General features: G+C 47.7%; 1 protein-coding gene across 7 annotated transcripts in view; it reads left to right on the top strand.

Moving 5' to 3' along the window:
- The window catches only part of LOC119969363, a 52,259-nt gene that overhangs the window by 9,131 nt on the left and 17,751 nt on the right, over window positions 1–25,377 (top strand). Inside the window, exon 1 of one of the 7 annotated variants that reach the window (XM_038802908.1) lies at window positions 14,993–15,019. The exons of 5 other annotated variants lie outside the window; for them this stretch is intronic. The gene's annotated coding sequence lies outside the window, so the exon portion shown is untranslated. Of the gene's footprint in view, window positions 1–14,992; window positions 15,020–24,189; window positions 24,376–25,377 lie in introns of those variants that run through there. One more of the 7 variants, XM_038802907.1, reaches the window with a different exon arrangement.

Genomic DNA, 25,377 nt, shown 5'->3' with positions numbered 1-25,377 from the left:
CCTTCTTTCTGGGTATGCGTACTAACTATGTCACGTTCACATACTTCGTTATTTTCAATAGAGCAATACCAATCAAAGTACTTTAACACTTCATCTTGGTTCTTGTTCTGCTCTTTGCTGCCACAGGCAAAGGTATTATATAGTTTTGTTGCTTGGGGACCTGCTGCCGCAAGCAGCAATGTCGTCAGGCTGTGCCTGCAGGCCCAGAGCTACAATATAGAATCCAAATTGCTGCTTAAAGCAAGCCAATTTTGTTCTACGTTACCCGTGAATTGAAGCCAGTTGGGGTCCTTTTATACCGTCCATCTCTAACTCCATCCTTCGATTGCGCTGAGTCTCCAATGGTCACAGTTCAACAGGTCAGTTCATCCACCAACTTTTAGCTTTGTCACTGCCATCGTTACCTTCAAATCGTCATCACTCTGGTACCGTGTCGTGTGCGATGCCCAGCAAAGAATCCATAGAACTTCTTGTGACTTGCCCAAACCAGGATCATTATAAATCACACATGGAGTTTTGTGGTAGTAACCACTGCTGTATATATTAGGGTATGTATGGTAAGGCCCTGTACTACAGGTACGGGGGTAGTCCTTGCTTGCTGGCTCTGCCCAGTAGGCAGAGTATAAATATGTATGCTACTCGTACAGCAGCCATTTCGCCAGCTGCTGTAGGAGGCCACACATCTTAGTGTAATAAAGCCTCAGTTGTATTCAACTCTCGTCTTTGTGCAATTAATCGTGCATCAATTTATTACACTAAAGTTTTCAGAAGATGGACCTCCGCATCAAGTCAGATCGCCTGCAGCTGGATCCGCAATCAAGCAACGCCAAAAAGGACTTTGAACACTGGTTAGCTTGTTTCGAAGCTTACATCAGGTTTGCACCAGACCCAATTCCGGAAGCTCAGAAGATCCAGATCCTCTACACGCAGCTGAGCTCCAGCATTTTTCCACTTATCCAGGACGTGCCGACCTACGATGAAGCCATGGCGCTACTGAAAGAGAATTACGCTCAGCGGACTAACACGCTTTACGCCAGGCACGTCCTCTCAACTCGTAGCCAACTCCCTGGTGAGTCAATAGACGATTTCTGGCGTGCCCCAATTCCCCTGGTCAGAGACTGTGACTGTCAGGCCGTCACGGCCACGGAACACTTGAATTTACTCATGCGGCACGCTTTCGTTGCGGGGATTGCGTCAGATCACATCCGCCAGCGACTTTTAGAGGGGGCAACGCTCGATCTCGCGGCAACCAAAAAGCTGGCGCTATCAATGATGGTCGACTCGCGCAATATCCAAGCCTACACCCCTGGCCGCGCGGCCCACCCCTCCTACGCATCGTGGACTCAGCCAACCCTACGCCTATGCCACGCGCCAACCAGCCAACCCCAGGGGTCCCAGATGTTACATCTGCGGGCAGCCAAAACACCCCGTCAACGCTGCCCGGCCCGGAGCGCCCTTTGCAAGGCCTGCGGCAAAAAGGGGCACTTCTCTGTGGTGTGCCAGGCTCGCTCAGTCGCCACTATTACTCCGACCCCCCTCGCATACGGACAGGGGGCGCTGACATTCTCCCCACCCCCCCCCCCCCCCCCCCCCCCCGCAGACCACACACGGCCAGTGGGCGCCGCCATCTTCCCCTCCCCAGGCCAAGTGCGGCCCATGGGCGCCGCCATCTTGTCCTCCTCAGGATCGTCAGGTGCCACCATCTTGTCTCCCCCACAGCACCTAGGCGCCACCATCGTTCCAGGCCCCGTCTCCCCCCCAGGCACCCCATTGTCTGATACCAGCGGCAACCGGCCGTGGCTCGCCTCGGTCACGATCGACCAGTCTCGCCCACACAATCTAGCAACCGCCTCCACAAGCGTGAAAATCGATGGGCACGAGATCTCCTGTCTGCTGGACTCCGGGAGCACCGAGAGCTTCATACATCCCGATACGGTAAGGCACTGCTCCCTTGCGGTACACCCCGCCAATCAGAGAATCTCCCTGGCCTCCGGGTCCACTCCGTAGCGATCAGGGGGTACTGCATAGCCACGCTCACTATCCAGGGCGTAGAGTTCAGCGGCTTCCGCCTCTATGTCCTCCCCAACCTCTGCACTGCCCTGCTACTCGGCCTGGACTTCCAGTGTAACCTCCAGAGCCTAACATTGAAATTCGGTGGGCCCGTACCACCCCTTAATGTGTGCTGCCTCGTGACCCTAAAGGTCGACCCACCTTCTCTATTCGCAAACCTAACCCCGGATTGCAAACCCGTCGCCACCAGGAGCAGACGGTAGAGCACCCAGGACAGGACCTTCACCGGTCCGAGGTCCAGCGGCTGCTTCGGGAAGGCATCATCGAGGCCAGCAACAGCCCCTGGAGAGCTCAAGTGGTAGTGATGAAAACGGGGGAGAAACACAAAATGGTCGTGGACTACAGCCAGACCATCAATCGGTACACGCAGCTCGACGCGTACCCCCTCCCACGCATACCTGATATGGTCAGTCAGATTGCACAGTACCGGGTCTTCTCAACTGTAAACCTAAAATCCGCCTTCCACCAGCTCCCCATCCGTAAGGCGGACCGCCCATACACTGCCTCCGAGGCAGATGGCCGCCTCTACCACTTTCTTAGGGTTCCCTTCGGTGTCACCAATGGGGTCTCGGTCTTCCAAAGGGAGATGGACCGAATGGTTGACCAGTATGGGCTGAGGGCCACTTTCCCGTACCTAGACAATGTCACCATCTGCGGCCACGACCAGCAGGACCACGACGCCAACCTTGCCAAATTTCTACGCACCGTCACTCTCCTAAACCTCACTTTTAACAAGGAGAAGTGCGTATTCAGTACGAACCGCTTAGCCATCCTCGGCTATGTGGTCCAGAATGAAGTTCTGGGGCCCGACCCCGACCGCATGCGCCCCCTCATGGAACTCCCCCTTCCCCACTGTCCCAAGGCCCTCAAACGCTGCCTGGGGTTCGTTTCTTGCTACGCTCAGTGGGTTCCAAATTATGCGGACAAGGCCCACTCATCCAGTCCACCCTTTTCCCCCTGATGGCTGAGGCTCAACAGGCCTTCAACCGTATTAGGGCTGACATCGCTAAGGCCGGGATGCACGCAGTCGACGAGACGTTACCCTTTCAAGTGGAGAGCAACACATCAGTCGTCGCTCTAGCCGCCACCCTCAACCAGGCAGGCAGGCCCGTGGCATTCTTTTCACAAACCCTTCATGCCTCCGAATTTCGGCACTCCTCCATCGAAAAAGAGGCCCAGGCCATTGTTGAAGCTGTGCGACATTGGAGGCATTACCTGGCCGGCAGGAGATTCACTCTCCTCACTGACCAACGGTCAGTAGCCTTCATGTTTAACAACACACAGCGGGGCAAGATCAAAAATGATAAAATCTTGAGGTGGAGGATTGAGCTCTCCACCTAAAACTACGAGATTTTGTGTCGCCTCGGTATGCTCAACGAGCCCCCCAATGCCTTGTCCCGAGGTACATGTGCCAGCGCACAGGTCGACCGACTCCGGACTCTGCACGACAACCTTTGTCACCCGGGAGTCACACGGTTGTACCACTTCATTAAGGCCCACAATCTGCCCTACTCCGTCGAGGAAGTCAGGGCTATCACCAGAGACTGCCAGGTCTGTGCAGAATGCAAACCGCACTATTACCAGCCGGACCGTGCGCGCCTGGTGAAGGCTTCCCGCCCCTTTGAACGCCTCAGTGTGGACTTCAAAGGGCTCCACCGACCGGAACATGTATTTCCTCAGTGTGGTTGATGAATACTCCAGATTCCCCTTCGCCATCCCATGCCCCGACATGACGTCTGCCACCATCATCAAAGCCCTCAACACCATCTTCGCTCTGTTCGGCTTCCCCGCCTACTTCCTCAGTGACAGGGGATCCACATTCATGAGCAATGAGCTGCGTCAGTTCCAGCACCACAAGGGTATCGCCTCGAGCAGGACGACCAGCTATAATCCCCGGGGAAACGGACAGGTGGAGAGGGAGAATGGGACGGTCTGGAGTGCCGTCCAGCTGGCCCTACGGTCCAGAAATCCCCCGGCCTCCCGCTGGCAGGAGGTCCTCCCCAATGCACTGCACTTCATTCGGTCGCTCGTATGCACTGCGACTAACGGCACACCCCATGAACGTCTCTTTGCCTTCCCCAGGAAGTCCACCTCCGGGGTGTCGCTCCCGACTTGGCTCGCAGCTCCAGGACCCGTACTCCTCCTTAAGCAAGTACGACTCCACAAGGCGGACCCGTTGGTGGAAAGGGTACAGTTACTCCATGCCAACCCCCAGTATGCCAACCCCCAGTACCCCGACGGCCGCCAAGATACTGTCTCTTTCAGGGACCTGGCACCAGCAGGTTCCACACACACACACGCCCCCAGCCCAGCGCCACCCTCCCCTCACCTGGCACACCCAGCAGCAGCCCCCCCAGGACCACCCGTCCTGCCCACGCCCAAAGATGAAGAGGATCTCGGAAGGCTCCCGGAGTCATCAAGGACCCAACCGACACCAGAATCGCCACCGCCACTGTGTCGCTCCCAATGTCAGATCAAGACTCCGGACTGGCTAAACCTGTAATTGGTTCTGGATTCAAATATTTTTTCTCTGTATATTAAACTTGTGCTGTACATAGTTCTCCACCCCCGCCGGACTCTAACGGGGTGAATGTGGTAGTAACCACTGCTGTATATATTAGGGTATGTATGGTAAGGCCCTGTACTACAGGTACGGGGATAGCCCCTGCCTGCTGGCTCCGCCCAGTAGGCGGAGTATAAATATGTGTGCTCCTCGTACAGCAGCCATTTCGCCAACTGCTGTAGGAGGCCACTCATCTTAGTGTAATAAAGCCTCAGTTGTATTCAACTCTCGTCTGTACAATTGATCGTGCATCAAATTTCTTTATACTCCCCTCGAACTACCCCTATGCACGATTGTCCTCATGTACGTCTTATAACCATCTCCCAATCACCGGATGTGCCCGCACATAGTGCCTGTTCACATGACCACAGTCTCAATACCGCACAGTGGATCTGTACCCCCACCTGCTGGTCGGAGGTCGCAACACCAGCTATCTGCAATATTGTTTACAAGCATATCACCGGGGGGCATGTTCACAATCCAGTTGTCCCCAGGGCTCCGCGAGTATGGGTCTGCCATTTTGGGGGCGTTCAGTCTGGCTTGCCATGCCCACATGCCTATTAATGTCTATTAATGCTCCTTAGCCTTGATCGACAAGCTATTTATGCTCAGTTGCTTAATTGTGATTCATCCTCCTGCCATGAGTTAACCCATTGCACAATGAGCTTCCAATTCCATGAATTCAAAGGCTTACCTTCAGCATACGCTGAGAGGACCATAAAGGGTCACAGAGAGTGGCCACTCAGAGGCAACATTATTGGGCCAGAGTTGACCGACAATGGCTGATGTTCTTGGGGATGAGTGAGAACCAGAAGGAGTCACCAGTTTCCAAGGTCACGATCACACATCTTTGCCAGATTCTGCAAGTGTTAGCAGCATATGGCGTCAGAGGCCACCCATTGCCTGTCAGTCCTGAAGGTCACAGCCACCCTAAATCTCTATCCGTGGCTCCTTTCAAGGCTGCACTGGTGACCTTTGTGGCATCCCCCAGGCCTCCGCAAATAAGTGCATCAGGAAGGTCATGGATGTGCCCTTCACATCATACATTAATTTTGACCAGGCCAGAGCCATGGGGGTCACCCAGATAGCTGGCTTCCCACAAGTGCAGGGAGCCATTGACTGCATCCACAAACTCTCTGTTTTGCATGGCATCAAGGAGTCCCTTTCATAAATCCACTCCTTGAATGTCCAGCTCATCTATGGCCATGGAAAGCATCCCGCTGGTGTGGGCTAGGTTCCTGGAGAATGTCTCCAACAACTACATCCTTGGCCGTTCTCACATAGAACATAGAACGATACAGCGCAGAACAGGCCCTTCGGCCCACGATGTTGCACCGACATGGGAAGTCAAAAACTAAAGGCCATCTAACCTACACTATGCCATTATCATCCATATGCTTATCCAATAAACTTTTAAATGCCCTCAATGTTGGCGAGTTCACTACTGTTGCAGGTAGAGCATTCCACGGCCTCACCACTCTTTGCGTAAAAAACCTACCTCTGACCTCTGTCCGAAATCTATTACCCCTCAATTTAAGGCTATGTCCCCTCGTGCTAGCCACCTCCATCCGCGGGAGAAGGCTCTCACTGTCCACCCTATCTAACCCTCTGATCATTTTGTATGCCTCTATTAAGTCACCTCTTAACCTTCTTCTCTCTAACGAAAACAACCTCACGTCCATCAGCCTTTCCTCATAAGATTTTCCCTCCATACCAGGCAACTTCCTGGTAAATCTCCTCTGCACCCGTTCCAAAGCTTCCACGTCCTTCCTATAATGAGGCGACCAGAACTGTACGCAATACTCCAAATGCGGCCGTACCAGAGTTTTGTACAGCTGCAACATTACCTCATGGCTCCGGAACTCAATCCCTCTACCAATAAAGGCCAACACACCATGGGCCTTCTTCACAAGCCTATCAACCTGGGTGGCAACTTTCAGGGATCTATGTACATGGACACCGAGATCCCTCTGCTCATCCACACTGCTAAGAATTTTACCATTAGCCAAATATTCCGCGTTCCTGTTATTCTTTCCAAAGTGAATCACCTCACACTTCTCTACATTAAACTCCATTTGCCACCTCTCAGCCCAGCTCTGCAGCTTATCTGTGTCCCTCTGTAACCTGCAACATCCTTCCACACTGTCTACAACTCCACCGACTTTAGTGTCGTCTGCAAATTTACTCACCCAATCTTCTGTGCCCTCCTCTAGGTCATTTATAAAAATGACAAACAGCAACGGCCCCAGAACAGATCCTTGTGGTACGCCACTCGTAACTGAACTCCATTCTGAACATTTGCCATCAACCACCACTCTCTGTCTTCTTTCAACTAGCCAATTTCTGATCCACATCTCTAAATCACCCTCAATCCCCAGCCACCGTATGTTCTGCAATAGACGACCGTGGGGAACCTTATCAAACGCTTTACTGAAATCCATATACACCACATCAACTGCTCTACCCTCATCTACCTGTTCAGTCACCTTCTCAAAGAACTCGATAAGGTTTGTGAGGCATGACCTACCCTTCACAAAACCATGCTGACTATCCCTAATCATATTATTCCTATCTAGATGATTATAAATCGTATCTCTTATAATCCTCTCCAAGACTTTACCCACAACAGACGTGAGGCTCACCGGCCTATAGTTACCGGGGTTATCTCTACTCCCCTTCTTGAACAAAGGGACCACATTTGCTATCCTCCAGTCCTCTGGCACTATTCCTGTAGCCAATGATAACATAAAAATCAAAGCCAAAGGCTCAGCAATCTCTTCCCTGGCTTCCCAGAGAATCCTAGGATAAATCCCATCAGGCCCCGGGGACTTATCTATTTTCACCTTGTCCAGAATTGCCAACACTTCTTCCCTACGCACCTCAATGCCATCTATTCTAATAGCCTGGGTCTCAGCATTCTCCTCCACAACATTATCTTTTTCCTGAGTGAAAAGTATTCATTTAGTATCTCGCTTATCTCCTCAGCCTCCACACACAACTTCCCACCACTGTCCTTGACTGGGCCTACTCTTACCCTAGTCGTTCTTTTATTCCTGACATACCTATAGAAAGCTTTTGGGTTTTCCTTGATCCTACCTGCCAAAGACTTCTCATGTCCCCTCCTTGCTCGTCTTAGCTCTCTCTTTAGATCCTTCCTCGCTTCCTTGTAACTATCAAGCGCCCCAACTGAAACTTCACGCCTCATCTTCCCATAGTCCTCCTTCTTCCTCTTAACAAGAGATTCCACTTCTTTGGTAAACCACGGTTCCCTCGCTCGACCCCTTCCTCCCTGCCTGACTGGTACGTACTTATCAAGTACATGCAATAGCTGTTCCTTGAACAAGCTCCACATATCCAGTGTGCCCAACCCTTGCAGCCTTCTTCTCCAACCTACACATCCTAAGTCATGTCTAATGGCATCATAATTGCCCTTCCCCCAGCTATAACTCTTGCCCTGCGGGGTATACTTATCCCTTTCCATCACTAACGTAAAGGTCACCGAATTGTGGTCACTGTTTCCAAAGTGCTCACCTACCTCCAGATCTAACACCTGGCCTGGTTCATTACCCAAAACCAAATCCAATGTGGCCTCGCCTCTTGTTGGCCTGTCAACATATTGTGTCAGGAAACCCTCCTGCACACATTGTACAAAGAACGACCTATTTAACGTACTCGAACTATATCTTTTCCAGTCAATATTTGGAAAGTTAAAGTCTCCCACAACAACTACCCTGTTACTTTCGCTCTTTTCCAGAATCATCTTCGCCATTCTTTCCTCTACATCCCTAGAACTATTAGGCGGCCTATAGAAAACTCCCAACAGGGTGACCTCTCCTTTCCTGTTTCTAACCTCAGCCCATACTACGTCGGAAGAAGAGTCCCCATCTAGCATCCTTTCCGCCACCGTAATACTGTCCTTGACTAGCAGCACCACACCTCCCCCTCTTTTGCCCCCTTCTCTGTGCTTACTAAAACACCTAAACCCCGGAACCTGCAACAACCATTCCTGTCCCTGCTCTATCCATGTCTCTGAAATGGCCACAACATCGAAGTCCCAGGTACCAAACCATGCTGCCAGTTCCCCTACCTTATTACGTATACTCCTGGCATTGAAGTAGACACACTTCAAACCACCTACCTGAACACTGGCACCCTCCTGCGAAGTCAAATCTGTGCTCCTGACCTCTATACTCTCAATCTCCCGTACCCCAAAACTACAATCCAGGTTCCCATGCCCCTGCTGCATTAGTTTAAACCCCCCCAAAGAGCACTAACAAATCTCCCCCCCAGGATATTGGTGCCCCTCAGGTTCAGATGTAGACCATCCTGTCTATAGAGGTCCCACCTTCCCCAGAAAGAGCCCCAGTTATCCAGATGCCCAAGATATTTGAGGGAGGTCATCAGCTCCAGGGTTAGCTCCTCGGGGACAAGAAAATATGGCTGCTGACCTGTGTGGAGGCCACAGAATGCACAGAACATGTTGAAGTGTAGCAGAATGTTTGAGCTGGTGGCTGTGGCTAAAGTGGGGCATCCCATAAAGCGTCCCAGCAGTCACTCAGTCACTGACTAAAATCACCAAGAAATCGCCCAAGAAGCGAAGGCAAATCTGCAAACAGAGGTACTTTCACCTACATGGGTGCTGACCCAGGTCCACCCTTCCACCCAGATCTCATTCAAGGCCATGATCGTCATAAGCTCCATTTTGAGATTTTCGAGTGCATCGCCTCCAGGGCCTCACTCAGTACAACAAGTGGCATACCATTTCAGCCCAGGAGATCAAGAGCATCTTTTGCCTCATACTACCAGGGGAACTGGTCAAGCATGCCATCTCCGAGGGCACAAAGTGGTCACCAAGTACACCAACTCTGTTTAGGCAGACCATACTGAAAGATTATAATGAAGCTCATGCTGCTATTCGTGCTTTGGTACAACAGGCAATCAGCCTGCTGAAGGTATACATTTCAGGTGCGTGGACCGGTCAGGTGGAGCCCTCCAGTAAAACCCCCAGAAGGTTTTGCACATTGTTGTGATGTGCTGTGCCCTCCACAACCTGGCACTGCAATGGGGCGAGCAGCTGGCAGAGGAGGAGAAGGACGAGCAGCACATCTCTTATGAGGAGGACATCGAGGATGATGCCAGATGGGAACCCCTGGAGGAGGAAGAAGAAGTCTATCAGGCAATGGCGAGGGCCTTTTAAATAAAATATCTTAAAAAAAACAATGGCGAGGGCCCGAATAGGGAGGAGAGCTTGGGATGCCCTGATAGCTTTCCACTTCACTGATGACCAGGACTAGGGTGGGCAATGAGGTTCCAAAATGGGATGTGGCCCTTCTTCATTGTGTGGAGATAATGCAATTACAGCCCTGAGACTGATTGCTCCAACCCCATAGGTCCCGTGCGGGTTATAACATCCCTCTCCCACAATGTCTGAAGATTCCTCTGATGACTGTGGAGTAGGATGGTGCTGGATTCTCTTCACATTTGTGCTTCTTCCACTCGCACTGCTGGATCTGCCGATGTATATCTGGATGGCGATCGTCGCTTCCAATTGGAACGTTATGGTGGATCCACTAAACGAGGTTGCTGCAGTGTTTGCTCCCCGTTGGAGACCTCTGATTCCTGAGTTTCCATGTCTGAATCTGTATCTACGACCTCTCATGTTGGTATCTAAACCCCCTTGCGGCAATGCTCTAGCCCAGGAGTTCTCAACCTTTTTTAACCCATGGACCCCTTTTTCTCTTAATTTTTTTTGTGGACCCCCATAGCCATTCCACAGGGAAAAAAGCTTCTTATATGCATGGTAAACTAATCGTAAAGTCCATCTACCTTACCGTGAGGGTTGGAAACGGATTAGCGGTATTTTCGTACGTTGCCAAACTTATTCTAGTATGAAAAGTTATGAAAAAAACTTTTTACTGACTAAATTGAATTAAATTACTCTAAAAATAACCAATTCATATCAAATATACAGTTTCTAGTGATTACTGTGTTAAAGAGAGAGAGAGAGAAAGGTGAATATTCATCATGAAAACAAACATTTTTTTCTTCTACTTGATTCTCAGTAATAACAATTGTTCTGAAGTAGAATTGCTCTATGGACCACTAAAATATCACCGTGGACCCCCAATTCGGTATTTTTTTTGTGTGGACCCCCAGTAATGTTACATGGACCCCCAGGGTCCATGTGGACCCCGGTTGAGAACCACTGCTCTAGCCTCTTTGGACATCAGGTAAGGTTTGACAATAACTTTCCTCTCCTGAGGAATTTTACAAAGAACTAGTCATCTGGACTGAATGTGATCAAGGCGCTTTTGCATGATGTGACCTTGCACCTGCATTTGATGAGGTACAGCTCTGTCTGGTGAATAATTGACCTGAAGATCCACTGGGCCCTGTCAGCAAAGTTTCTAACATAGACTGCGTCACCTGGTACAAAGAGTCTAGGCGGTTTTCGTTGAACAGCGCAACTTCCTTGCAGCTGTTGGCTGAAGCGCACTTTCCCACCTATAGCAGGGAAAACCATACTGAGATGGGTCCGAAGCCTCCAGCCCACCAGCAATTCAGCCAGCGCCAGCCCGGTTGCAGCATGCGGAATAGTCCTATAGCAGAACAAGAACTTGGCCAGCCTTGTGTCTATCGATCATGAAGACTGCTTTTTCAGTCCACGTTTGAATGTTTGTACCACCCTTTCCACCAGCCTGTTTGAGGCCAGGTAATACAGGGCCATACAGATGTGCCCCATCCTCCCAACAACTGCCAGGAATCACTCAGTCAGTCATTACACTCCATTCCCCTTCAGAAGTTCAAATTCCTTCAATGGAGCACAACAATACTCTAGTACAACACGAATGGACAAAAGCATAGTATTTTCCATAGCTACTGCTAACCTGATAACCTACTTCCTTGTCATTATTAATAGTCCTTCAGACATACCCCTCATCTTCAATATGTTGTCTACAAATGGCTTGTAATTATTACCTGATTATCAGCTATGTTATGTTGGCAACCGAACATCTAATTATAATCTGTACCATTTTGTCAGTTGAAGCATTGTCTAACTATTATTTAATTTTCAACTGTATTCTGTTGACAGTTACAATAGTGTCTCATTATCATTATTACTTGCAGTACAGAAAGGAAGGCAGTATTTTGTGGTGCTGGCTGTGACATAGTCAGGTTGTCAGATAGCCTTTTTTAGGCTACAGATAGGAAAGAAGAAAGACTCACATTCATGTAGCAACTTTCATGTCCTCAGAATGACCCAAAATGTTTCACAACCAATAGGATAGTTTTGAAATGTAGGAAGACTACAGGAGGAACTGGTACCAAACACAAGTGATAAAAAAGAGGGGAAAGGGATAAAGGGCCACAAGCTTTTGAAGCATTTGGTTATTGTTGTCGACCAGAGTTATGGATGCCTTTACAGCACAGGTCTTGTCCGGCAAGGGATCGGGGTCATATTTGTCAGAAGCAAATGTTGATTTTTAATTGGTGATGCAGAGCAGAGTTCTCCCTCTAATAATTTTGAAAAGTCCAATATTAGCTATCTTATTTTAATTCAGTGATGTGAAGGCAATACACATGCAAGCAAAGTATCATTTATTCAAATGTTAATCCTCCAAATAAGATAAATCAAGAACCTCAAATTAAGGAAGCAAGGTTATGATTGCAAACTTTAAGTTCAAACTTTATTCAATCAAAATGTGGGGTTGCACAGTGGGGTTATGGGCAGCACGGTGGCACAGTGGTTAGCACTGCTGCCTCACTGTGCCAGGGACCCGGGTTCAATTTCAGCCTTGGGTGACTGCTTGGAGTTTGCACATTCTCCCCATTTCTGCATGGGTTTCCTCCAGGTGCTCCGGTTTCCTCCCACAGTCCAAAGATGTGCAGGTTAGGTGGATTGATCATGCTAATCTAACAATAATTTAAATATTTATTTTAAATGAATTAACTTGTGCTTAAATGTCACTCAGCGGGGTGCAGTGCTCTAACTGTGAGATGTGGCAGATCTGTGATGCTTACAGCGTTCCGGTTGACTACCTCTGCAGCAAGTGTAACCAATGGCAGCTCCTCAGAGGAGCAGCAGTTGGCTGCACAGGAGCATGCAGGTGGTGGGAAGGCTGGGAACAAACGAAGCCTGTGTGGAATATAAGGAACGTAGGGAGGAACTTAAGCAAGGAGTCAGGAGGGCTAAAAGGGGTCACGAAAAGTCATTGGCAAATAGGGTTAAGGAAAATCCCAAGGCTTTCTACACGTACATAAAAAGCAAGAGGGTAGCCAGGGAAAGGGTTGGCCCACTGAAAGATAGGCAAGGGAATCTATGTGTGGAGCCAGAAGAAATGGGCGAAGTACTAAATGAATACCTTGCATCAGTATTCACCAAAGAGAAGGAATTTGTGGATGTTGAGTCTGGAGAAGGGTGTGTAGATAGCCTGGGTCACATTGAGATCCAAAAAGACGAGGTGAAAAATGAAATGAAAATGAAAATCGCTTATTGTTACAAGTAGGCTTCAAATGAAGTTACTGTGAAAAGTCCCTAGTCACCACATTCCGGCGCCTGTTCGGGGAGGCTGGTGCGGGATTTGAACGGTGATGCTGGCCTGCCTTGATCTGCTTTCAAAGCCAGCAATTTAACCCTGTGCAAAACCATCTTGAAAAATATTAAAATGGAAAAGTCCCCAGGGCCTGATGGGATCTACCCCAGAATACTGAAGGAGGCTAGAAAGGGACCTTTGCTGTTCGTAGTACATAGAAATGAAATTGCTGAGGCCTTGACGGAAATCTTTGGATCCTCACTGTCTTCAGGTGATGTCCCGGAGGACTGGAGAATAGCCAATGTTGTTCCTTTGTTTAAGAAGGGTCGCAAGGATAATCCAAGGAACTACAGGCTGGTGAGCCTTACATCAGTGGTAGGAAAATTACTGGAGAGAATTCTTCGAGACAGGATCTACTTCCATTTGGAAGGAAATGGACCTATGAACGAGAGGCAGCATGGTTTTGTGAAGGGAAGGTCGTGTCTCACTAACTTGATAGAGTTTTTCGAAGAGGTCACAAAGATCATTGATGCAGGTAGAGCAGTGGATGTTTTATATATGGACTTCAGGAAGGCCTTTGACAAGGTCCCTCATGGTAGACTGGTATAAAAGGTAAAGTCACACGGGATCAGGGGTGAGATGGCAAGATGGATACAGAACTGGCTAGGTCATAGAAGGCAGAGAGTAGCAATGGAAGGGTGCTTTTCTAATTGGAGGGCTGTGACTAGTGGCGTTCCGCAGGGACCTTTGCTGTTCGTAGTATATGTAAATGATTTGGAGGAAAATGTAACTGGTCTGATTAGTAAATTTGCAGACGACACAAAGGTTGGTGGAATTGCAGATGGTGATGAGGACTATCAGAGGATACAGCAGCATTTAGATCGTTTGGAGACTTGGGTAGAGAGATGGCACGTGGAGTTTAATCCGGACAAATGTGAGGTAATGCATTTTGGAAGCTCTAATGCAGGGAGGGTATATACAGTGAATGATAGAACCCTCAAGAGTATTGAAAGTCAGAGAGATCTAGAGGTACAGGTCCACAGGTCACTGAAAGGGGCAACACAGGTGGAGAAGGCAGTCAAGAAGGCATTGCCTTCATTGGCTGGGGCATTGAGTATAAGAATTGGCAAGTCATATTGCAGCTGTATAGAATCTTAGTTCGGCCATATTTGGAGTATAGTGTTCAATTCTGGTCGCCACACTATCAGAAGGATGTGGAGGCTTTAGAGAGGGTGCAGAAGAGATTTACCAGGATGTTGTCTGGTATGGAGGGCATTAGCTATGAGGAACAGTTGAATAAACTCGGTTTGTTGTCACTGGAACGACGGACGTTGTGGGGCGACCTGTTAGAGGTCTACAAAATACTGAGGGGCATAGACAGAGTGGATAGTCAGAGGCTTTTTCCCAGGGTAGAGGGGTCAATTACTAGGGGGCATAGGTTTCAGGTGCGAGGAGCAAGGTTTAGATGAGAAGTACGAGGCAAGTTTTTTTACACAGAGGGTAGTGGGTGCCTGGAACTCGCTGCCGGAGAAGATGGTGAAAGCAGGGATGATAGTGACATTTAAGGGGCATCTTGACAAATACATGAATAGGATGGGAATAGAGGGATACGGACCCAGGAAATGTAGAAGATTTTAGTTTCGACAGGCAGCATGGTTGGCACAGGCTTGGAGGGTCGAAGGGCCTGTTCCTGTGCTGTACTTTTCTTTGTCCTTTTGTTCTTTGTTCTTTGTCATAGATAGGAGTCATAGAGACGTGGTCACACCCGAGGTACAGGCACTCAGATGGGTGACCGCTAGAAAGGGCAGGCAGTCAGTGCAGGAATCCTCTGTGGCTGTCTCCCTCTCTAACGGTACGTATACCGTTTTAAAGACTGTTGAGGGGGATCGCCTATCAGGTGAAAACAACAGCAGCCAGAACAGTGACACCACAAAGGCTTCTGTTGCTTAGCTGGGGAGGGCAAAGTGCAGGAGAGCAATTGTTATAGGGGACTCTATAGTAAGGGACAAGATAGGCACTTCTGTGGAAATGAAAGAGATTCCAGGATGGTATGTTGCCTCCCGGTGCCAGGATCAAGGATGTCTCTGAACGAACACAGGACGTCCTGAAGGGGGAGGGTGAACAGCCAAAGGTTGTAGTACACATAGGTACTAATGACATAGGCAGGAAGAGCGACAAGATCCTCCAGAAGGAGTTCAGGGAGGCAGTAAGCTAAAAACCAGGCCCTATAGGGTTGTAATCTCAGGATTACTCACTGTGCCACATGTCAGTGAGGCTAGAAATACGAGGATAGTGCAGCTAAACACGTGGCTGAACTGGTGTAGGCAGGAGGGCTTCAGATACCTGGACCATTGGGATCACTTCCGGGACAGGTGGGACCTGTGCAAGGACGGGTTGCATCTAAACTAGAGGGGCACCGATATCCTGGCTGGAAAGTTTGCTGGAGTCACTCGGGAGGATTTAAACTAGTATGGCAGGGGAGTGGGAACTAGAATGTGAGCTTAGAAGGTGTAATAACTGAAGGGGCAGTAGAGAACAAAAATAAGAGAACAACATCACCCTCAGGCAGAACAAAATAGGTGACAAGTGTGAGAAGGGAGGTGGTCAATGCAGGATTCAGGGTGTTGTACTTAAATGCATGCAGTATACAGATCAAGGTAAACGAGCTTGTTGCGCACATTGAAGTTGGCCGGTACGATGTTGTGGGCATCACAGAGACGCGGCTGCAAGGGGGTCAGGGGTGGGATCTAAATATACAAGGATCAAAAGAACAGGTAGATGGCAAAGAGGGTGCGGTTGCATTTTTAAATGACCCCACAGGCCCCATAGCAGTAGTCAGGATGTGGAGCAGAAATAAATTGGGGAGATAGAAACGGCATGTAAAAAGGCAATATTACAATAATCATGGGGAACTTCAATATCCAGGTCGACTGGGAAAATCAGATTGGTAGTGTATCCCAAGGAAAGGAATTTGTGGAATTTCTAAGAGATGGATTTTTGGAGCAGCTTGTGACAGCCTACTAGGGAACGGGCACTACTGGATTTGGTGGTGTGTAATGAGGCACATTTGATTAGGGAACTTAAGGAATTCTTAGGGAGCAGTAACCACAATATGATAGAATTTACCCTGCAGTTTGAAAGGGAGAATCAGATGCAATGGTATTACAATTAAATAAGGGTAACTACAAAGACATGAGGGAGGAACTGGGAGCTAAATATACAAGGATCGAAAGAACAGGCATTGACCACCTCCCTTCTCACACTTGTCACCTTTTTCGTTCTGCCTTGAGTTGATTGGAAAAGGAGCTGAGCAGGGAAGACAGTGGAACAACAATGGCAGACGCTTTTGGGGGTTATTCGGGAGGCACAACAGAAATTCATCCCAAGAAGGAGAAAACATGCTAAGGGGAAGACAAGGCATCCATGACTGCGAGGGAAGTCAAGGATAGTATAAAAGCAAAAGAAAAAGCATACAAAGTGGCTAGGATTTGTTGGAAGCCAAAGGATTGAGAAGCCTTTAAAAGCAAGCAGAGGATAACTAAAGAAGCAATAAGGGGGGATAAGATGAAATAAGGTAGTAATATAAAGGAAGATAGGAAGAGTGTTTTTCAATATATAAAAGGTAAGAGAGGCAAAAATAAACATTGTAAAATGTGACTGGTGAAGTAATAATAGGAAACAAAGAAATGGCAGAGGAACTGAACAGTTACTTTACATCAGTCTTTACAAAGATGTGCGGGTTAGGTGGATTGGCCATGCTAAATTGCCCGTAGTGTCCTAAAAAGTAAGGTTAAAGGGGGGGTTGTTGGGTTACGGGTATAGGGTGGATATGTGGGTTTGAGTGGGGTGATCATTGCTCGGCACAACATCGAGTGCCGAAGGGCCTGTTCTGTACTGTACTGTTCTATGTTCTATGTTTACGGTGGAAGACACTAATGAGATGCCAGAGCTCCAGGAGAACCAGGGGACAGAGGTGAGTGCAGTGACCATCACTAAGGAGAAGGTTCTGGGAAAACTGATAGGTGTGAAGGTGGATAAATCACCTGGACCGGATGGATTTCACCCCAGGATTCTAAAAGAGATCGCTGAGGAAATGGTGGCGGCATTGGTGATGATCTTTCAGGAATCACTGGAGGCAGGAAGAGTCCCAGAGGACTGGAAAGTGGCTAATGTCACCGCTGTTTAAGAAGGGAGGGAGGCAGAAGACGGGAAATTATAGGCCGGTTAGCCTGACTTCGGTCATTGGTAAGATTTTAGAGTTCATTATCAAAGATGAGATCGCTGAGTACTTGGAAGCACTTGATAAAATAGGACTGAGTCAGCATGGCTTCATCAAGGGGAGGTCATGTCAGACAAATCTGTTGGCGTTCTTTGAGGGACTAACAAGGAGTTTAGACAAAGGAGAACCAGTGGATGTGATTTATTTAGATTTCCAGAAGGCCTTTGACAAAGTGCCACATATAGGAGATTATTAAATAAGTTAAGAGCCCATGGTGTTAAGGGTAAGATCCTGGCATGGATAGAGGATTGGCTGACTGGCAGAAGGCAGAATGGGGATAAAGGGGTCTTTTTCAGGATGGCAGCCGGTGACTAGTGGTATACCTCAGGGATCAGTGCTGGGACCACAACTTTTCACAATATACATTAATGACCTGGAAGAAGGAACTAAAGGCACTGTTGCTAAGTTTGCAGATGGTACAAAGATTTGTAGAGGGACAGGTAGTATTGAGGAAGCAGGCGGGCTGCAGAAGAACTTGGACAGGCTAGGAGAATGGGAAAAGAAGTGGCAGATGGAATAAAATGTGGAAAAGTGTGAGGTTATGCACTTTGGAGAAGAAATGGAGGCGTAGACTATTTTCCAAATGGGGAGATGCTTAGGAAATCAGACACACAAAGGGACTTGGGAGTCCTTGTTCAAGATTCTCTTTTTTTTTATAAATTTAGATTACCCAATTATTTTTTCCAATTAAGGGGCAATTTAGCGTGGCCAATCCACCTACTCTGCACATTTTTGGGTTGTGGGGGCGAAACCCACGCAGACACGGGGAGAATGTGTAAACTCCACACAGACAGTGACCCAGAGCCGGGATCGAACCTGGGACCTCAGCGCCGTGAAGCGGTTGTACTAACCACTAGGCCACCGTGCTGCCCTATTCAAGATTCTCTTAAGGTTAACGTGCAGGTTCAGTCAGTAGTTAGGAAGGCAAATACAATGTTGGCATTCATGTCAAGAGGGCTTGACTACAAGACCGGGGATGTACCTCTGAGGCTATATAAGGCTCTGGTCAGACCCCATTTGGAGTATTGTAAGCAGTTTTGGGCCCCATATCTAAGGAAGGGGATGTGCTGGCCTTGGAAATGGTCCAGAGGAGGTTCACAAGAATGATCCCTGGAATGAAGAGCTTGTCGTATGAGGAACGGTTCAGGACTCTGGTTCTATACTCGTTGGAGTTTAGAAGGATGAGGGTGGGATCTTATTGAAACTTACAGGATACTGCGAGGCCTGGATAGAGTGGATGTGGAATGGATGCTTCCACTTGGAGGAAAAACTAGAAGCAGTGGACACAATCTCAGACTAAAGGGACGATCCTTTAAAACAGAGATGAGGAGGAATTTCTTCAGCCAAGGGTGGTGAATGTATGGAACTCATTGCCGCAGAAGACTGTGGAGACTGAGTGTCTTTAAGACAGAGATAGATAGGTTCTTTAATGAGAAGGGGATCAGGGGTTATCGGGTGAAGGCTGGAGAATGGGGATGAGAAAATATCAGCCATGATTGAATGGCGAAGCAGACTCGATGGGCCGAATAGCCTAATTCTGCTCTTGTCTGATGGACTGGCTCTATATGGATTCCCCAATCTGTACCTGATATGTTTTTCTTATTATCTTGAGAATCTCAATCAATGTCCTTTTATCCTAAATTCCAGGAAATACTAGTTTGTTTGATCTCTCCTCATAATCTACACTGCGCTCCCTCCAGGGTCAATACATCTTCCTAAATTGCAGTGTCAGGATTGCTCACAGTACTGCAGGTGTATTCTAACCAAGGCTTCGTATAACTGAAGCATGACTTCTCCCCCCTTGTATTTTACTCCTCTGGATATGGAGGCCAGATTCTGTTTGTCTTTGTGATCATTTTCAGTACCTTTTCATGATATTTTAAGGATCCCTCTACCTGGAAACCTAAGCCCTTTGATTACCCATTATCTCTAGCTTTGCACCATTTAGAAAGTGCCTTCTCTATCCTCTATAGGTCCAAAGTCGATGATCCACATTAACCTGCATTTAAATCCATTTGATATTGTTTTGTCGATATCTCATTATGAATTTTTTTTAAATTTAGAGTACTCAATTATTTTATTTTTCCAATTAAGGGGAAATTAAGCGTGGCCAATCCAATTAGACTGCACATCTTTGAGTTATGCGACCCACACAGACATGGGGAGAATATGCAAATTTCACACGTCAGTGATCTGGGGCCAGGATCGAATCTGGGTCCTCAGTGCCGTGAGGCAGCAGTGCTAACCTCTACGCCACCATGCCGCCCCTATCTCATTATAATTTTAATCTTACATTGGCACTGATTATAATACCACCAATCTATATCATCAACAAGTTTGCATATGTAGATTTCTGTCCCATCATCTAAGTCATTGATAAATACAATTGAGGCCACAAAACAGACCTTTGCAGATACCCTGCCAATTAGAGTACCAGCCTCAGTTTCTTTCTGCTCAACCAATTTGGTAAACTGGTCATTAATACGCTTTCAATTCCAATAGTTTAATTACAGTTAATAGTCTCTTATCATAAAACTTACAGTGCAGAAGGAGGCCATTCGACCCATCGAGTTTGCACAGGCCCATGGAAATAGTACCTACTTAAGCCCACGCCTCTACCCTATCCCCGTAACCCAACCTAACCTTTTGAAAACTAAAGGGCATGTCCAATTCACCCAACCTGCACATCTTTGGACTGTGGGAGGAAACGAGAGCACTCAGAGGAAACCACACAGACACGGGGAGAAAGTGAAAACTCCACACAGACAGTCACCCAAGATCGGAATTAAAACCGGGCCCCTGGAGCTGTGAGACAGCAGTGCTAACCACTATGCCACCGTGCATCAAATACCTTTAGAAGTCCATATAAATAGCATCCAAATTGACATCACCATCCTCAGTGAGACTCACCTTCCTGGGGAGAGACAGCTGAAGGAACAAGCAGAAGGATACACCTTCTGCTGGCTGACAGTGACCTTCATGAAAATGAAAATCACTTATTGTCACGAGTAGGCTTCAATGAAGTTACTGTGAAAAGCCCCTAGTCGCCACATTCCGGCGCTTGTAGAGGAAAGGATTGCAAAGATGATTCTCGACAGGAGCGAGAGTAACAGGGTAGTTGTTATGGGGGACTTTAACTTTCCAAATATTGACTGGAAATACTATAGTTCGAGTACTATAGATGGGTCAGTTTTTGTACAGTGTGTGCAAGGAGGGTTTTGTGACACAGTATGTAGACAGGCCAACAAGGGGCGAGGCCACATTGGATTTGGTACTGGGTAATGAACTCGGCCAGGTGTTAGATTTAGATGTAGGTGAGCACTTTGGTGATAGTGATCACAACTCGGTTATGTTTACTTTAGCAATGGGCAGGGATAGGTATATACCGCAAGGCAAGAATTATACCTGGGAGAAAGGCAATTATGATGCTATTCGGCAAGATTTAGGATGTATAGGATGGGGAAGGAAACTGCAGGGGATGGGTACAATCAAAATGTGGAGCTTTTTCAAGGAACAGCTACTGCATGTCCTTGATAAGTATGTACCTGTCAGGCAGGGAGGAAGTTGTCGAGCAAGGGAACCGTGGTTTACTAAGGAAGTTGAAGCACTTGTCAAGAGGAAGAAGAAGGCTTATGTTAGGATGAGACATGAAGGCTCAGTTAGGGCACTTGAGAGTTACAAGTTAGCCAGGAAGGACCTAAAGGGAGAGTTAAGAAGAGCGAGGAGAGGACACGAAAAGTCGTTGGCGGATAGGATCAAAGAAAACCCTAAGGCTTTCTATAGGTATATCAAGAACAAAAGAATGACTAGAGTAAGATTAGGGCCAATCAAGGATAGTAGTGGAAAGTTGTGTGTGGAATCAGAGGAGATAGGGGAAGCGTTAAATGGATATTTTTCGTCAGTGTTTACACTGGAGAAAGACAATGTTGTCGAGGAGAATACTCAGGTTCAGTCGACCAGGCTAGATGGAATTGGGGTTCAAAAGGAGGAGGTGTTAGCAATTTTGGAAAATGTCAAAATAGATAAGTCCCCTGGGCCAGATGGGATTTATCATAGGATTCTCTGGGAAGCCAGGGAGGAGATTGCAGAGCCTTTGTCCTTGATCTTTATGTCGTCTTTGTCGACAGGAATAGTGCCGGAAGACTTGAGGATAGCAAATGTTGTCCCCTTGTTCAAGAAGGGGGAGTCGAGACAACCCTGTAATTATAGACCTGTGAGCCTTACTTCGGTTGTGGGTAGAATGTTGGAAAAGGTTATAAGAGATAGGGTTTATAATCATCTTGAAAAGAACAAGTTGATTAGCGATAGTCAACACGGTTTTGTGAAGGGTAGGTCATGCCTCACAAACCTTATTGAGTTTTTTGAGAAGGTGACCAAACAGGTGGATGAGGGTAAAGCGGTTGATGTGGTGTATATGGATTTCAGTAAGGCGTTTGATAAGGTTCCCCACGGTAGGCTATTGCAGAAAATAAGGAAGTATGGGATTGAAGGTGATTTAGCGGTTTGGATCAGTAATTGGCTAGCTGAAAGAAGACAGAGGGTGGTGGTTGATGGCAAATGTTCATCCTGGAGTTCAGTTACTAGTGGTGTACCGCAAGGATCTGTTTTGGGGCCACTGCTGTTTGTCATTTTTATAAATGACCTGGAAGAGGGTGTAGGAGGATGGGTTAGTAAATTTGCAGATGACACGAAGGTTGGTGGAGTTGTGGATAGTGCTGAAGGATGTTATAGGATACAGAGGGTCATAGATAAGCTGCAGAGCTGGGCTGAGAGGTGGCAGATGGAGTTTAATGCGGAAAAGTGTGAGGTGGTTCACTTTGGAAGGAGTAACAGGAATGCAGAGTACTGGGCTAATGGCAAGATTCTTGGTAGTGTAGATGAACAGAGAGATCTCGGCATCCAGGTACATAAATCCCTGAAAGTTGCCACCCAGGTTAATAGGACTGTTAAGAAGGCATATGGTGTGCTAGCCTTTATCAGCAGGGGGATTGAGTTTCGGAGCCACAAGGTCATGCTGCAGCTGTATATAACTCTGGTGCGGCCGCACCTGGAGTACTGCGTGCAGTTCTGGTCACCACATTATAGGAAGGATGTGGAAGCTTTGGAAAGGGTTCAGAGGAGATTTACTAGGATGTTGCCTGGTATGGAGGGAAGGTCTTACGAGGAAAGGCTCAGGGACTTGAAGTTGTTTTCGTTAGAGAGGAGAAGGCTGAGAGGTGACTTAATAGAGACATATAAGATAGTCAGAGGGTTAGATAGGGTGGACAGTGAGAGTCTTTTTCCTCGGTTGGTGATGACCAACACGAGGGGACATAGCTTTAAATTGAGGGGTGGTAGATATAGGACAGATGTCAGAGGCAGTTTCTTTACTCAGAGAGTAGTAGGGGTGTGGAACGCCCTGCCTGCAACAGTAGTAGACTCGCCAACTTTAAGGGCATTTAAGTGGTCACTGGATAGACATATGGATGAAAATGGAATAGTGTAGGTCAGATAGGCTTCAGATGGTTTCACAGGTCGGCGCAACATCGAGGGCCGAAGGGCCCGTACTGCGCTGTAATGTTCTATGTTCTATGTCCGGGGCGGCTGGTACGGGAGTCGAACCGTGCTGCTGGCCTGCTTGGTCTGCTTTAAAAGCCAGCGATTTAGCTCAGTGAGCTAAACCAGCCCCGATGTCTGGGCTGTCCATGGAGTTAATTTTCGTTCATATGGGGAGGGAAGGTGGCCAGAGTTAGAAAGGAGTTGCTACAGAGGGAAAAGCAGGCAGGGGGTTTGGGTCTTCCAAACCTCATGTATTATTACAAGGCACCCTCCTGTTGACAATATGTGCTCAGCATGGTCTCATTCTAACAAACACCCTTTTCTGCCAGAAGGGTAAATGCAAAACCACCATAGAGGTATCTTAGATCAAAGCATTGGTATCTCTTGATTATGTAATTGATTGAATTAAAGATCTGAATGAGGTGGGGAATGCCAATGCAAATGACACCCTACTGTCATGTTTAAAATAAGGGGTTGCTTATTTAAGACAGAGATGAGGAGAACCTCTCAGAGGGCCGTGAGTCTTTGGAATTCTCTTCCTTAAAAGGCAGTGGAAGCAGAATCTTTACAGCAGAGCCAAACAGATTTGTGATTAACAAGGGGGTGAAAGGCTATCAGGTTTATGTAGGAATGTGGGGTTGAGGTTACAGTCAGATCAGCAATGATTTTATTGAATGACAGAGCAGGCCTGTGGGGCCAGGTGGCCTACTCCTAATTTGTATGTTTGTATCACAAAGCTCGAAAGTCCAGTAGGAAAATGATGAATGTCTCAGCTAAAGCAGCCTAAAAAAAGAAATTAATGTACAACTCACACCGATCTGGGAAATCCACTGTTATAAGCTCCACGGATGTCAAGGAATAAGGACAATCAGATTCCCCGCGACCTCTACGGAATATGTACTTCCACGGTAATAGAGGCGGCGGGGATTTCTCTGAACAAAGGGAGCCCTCACTATATAAAAGCCTTGATCTGGGTGCAGGTAAGGGAGGGAGGCCCTTCAGAGAGTGGAGAGTTGATTGTATTGCTAATAAACTTTGTTCATCATTTTCTACCTGCTGTTTCATGCATGCTGCTTTGGCAGATCCAACATCTACACAATCCAACTCAATTGCAAAACATTAGGATGAAATAAATTCAGATCCTGGGCCCAGACCATTGGGTTCAAGCATCATCTTCACTAAGGTTGGTCTGATGTTTACAATGCTGAAACAAAAATGAGCAGCCACAAATCAAGAAGGCAGCACTGCAGCAGCTCAAGGCTGATATCCAAAGACAAATCCAGAAGATAAAGGACATGTGGGAAGAGAAAGCCTGAAAGATCCAACAATATGCTGACCATCATGATATGCAAAGCTTTTATGAAGCCACCAGGACCAATCTATAGTCAAAGGTAAAATGGGCAAAATCTGTTTTCAGATCACAAGATGGTGTTTTTCTCATTAAGGATGACAAAGTTGATTACCTCGTTCATATGGGGAGGAAGGGTGGCCAGAGTTAGAAAGGTGCTGCTACAGAGGGGAAGGCAGCCAGGGGGTTTGGGTCTTCCAAACCTATGTATTATTACAAGGTGGCGAATGTGGAGAAGATGCGGAGCTGGGCAGAGGGGTTGATTCCCAGTGGGTCAGAATGGAGGAGAGTTAGCTAGCAACAGCCCCGCTCCCGATGGCCCCGGGGAAATACTCAGTGAGTCCGGTAATAATAACTTCATTGAGAATTTGGAGGCAATTTCGCCAACAGTTCGGGTTGGGGGCAGGGTCAAGGGAAATGCCGATTTGGGGGAACCACAGATTTGAGCCAGGGAAGAGGGACGGAAATTTTCAGAAATGGGAGAAGGGGTTAAGACACTAAAAGATTTGTTTCTTGGGGGTCAGTTTGCAGGATTGAAGGAGCTGGGAGCAAAGTATGGGCTGGAGCAGGGGGAAATGTTTAGATACATGCAGCTTCGAGATTTTGCCAGGAAGGAGTTACAGAGCTTCCCGGTGGAGCTGGCCTCCACATTGCTGAAGGAGGTGCTGACGACAGAGGGACTGGAGAAAGGGGTGGTGTTGGCAGTTTACGGGCTATTTTGGAAGAGAAGATGGCACCACTAGAAGGGATCAAAACAAAGTGGAAGGAAGAGTTGGGAGAGGGATGGAGGAGGGGTTCTGGTGTGAGGTGCTCTGGAGGGTGAACGCCTTCACCTCATGCGCGAGGTTGGGGCTGATACAGGTGAAGGTGGTATATAGAGCACACCTCACAAGGGAAAGGATGCGCCAGCTCCTTGAGGGGGTGGAAGATGTGTGTGAAACTTGTGGGAGTGCCCCGCAAACCATGTTCATATATTTTGGTCCTGTCCAAATCTGGAGGATTACAGGAAGGAGGTTTTTGGGGTAATCTCTGAAGTGGTGCATGT

Source organism: Scyliorhinus canicula, chromosome 7 (genome assembly GCF_902713615.1).
Source record: "Scyliorhinus canicula chromosome 7, sScyCan1.1, whole genome shotgun sequence".
Taxonomy (NCBI): domain Eukaryota; kingdom Metazoa; phylum Chordata; class Chondrichthyes; order Carcharhiniformes; family Scyliorhinidae; genus Scyliorhinus; species Scyliorhinus canicula.
This window is presented reverse-complemented; position numbering and strand designations above follow the sequence as displayed.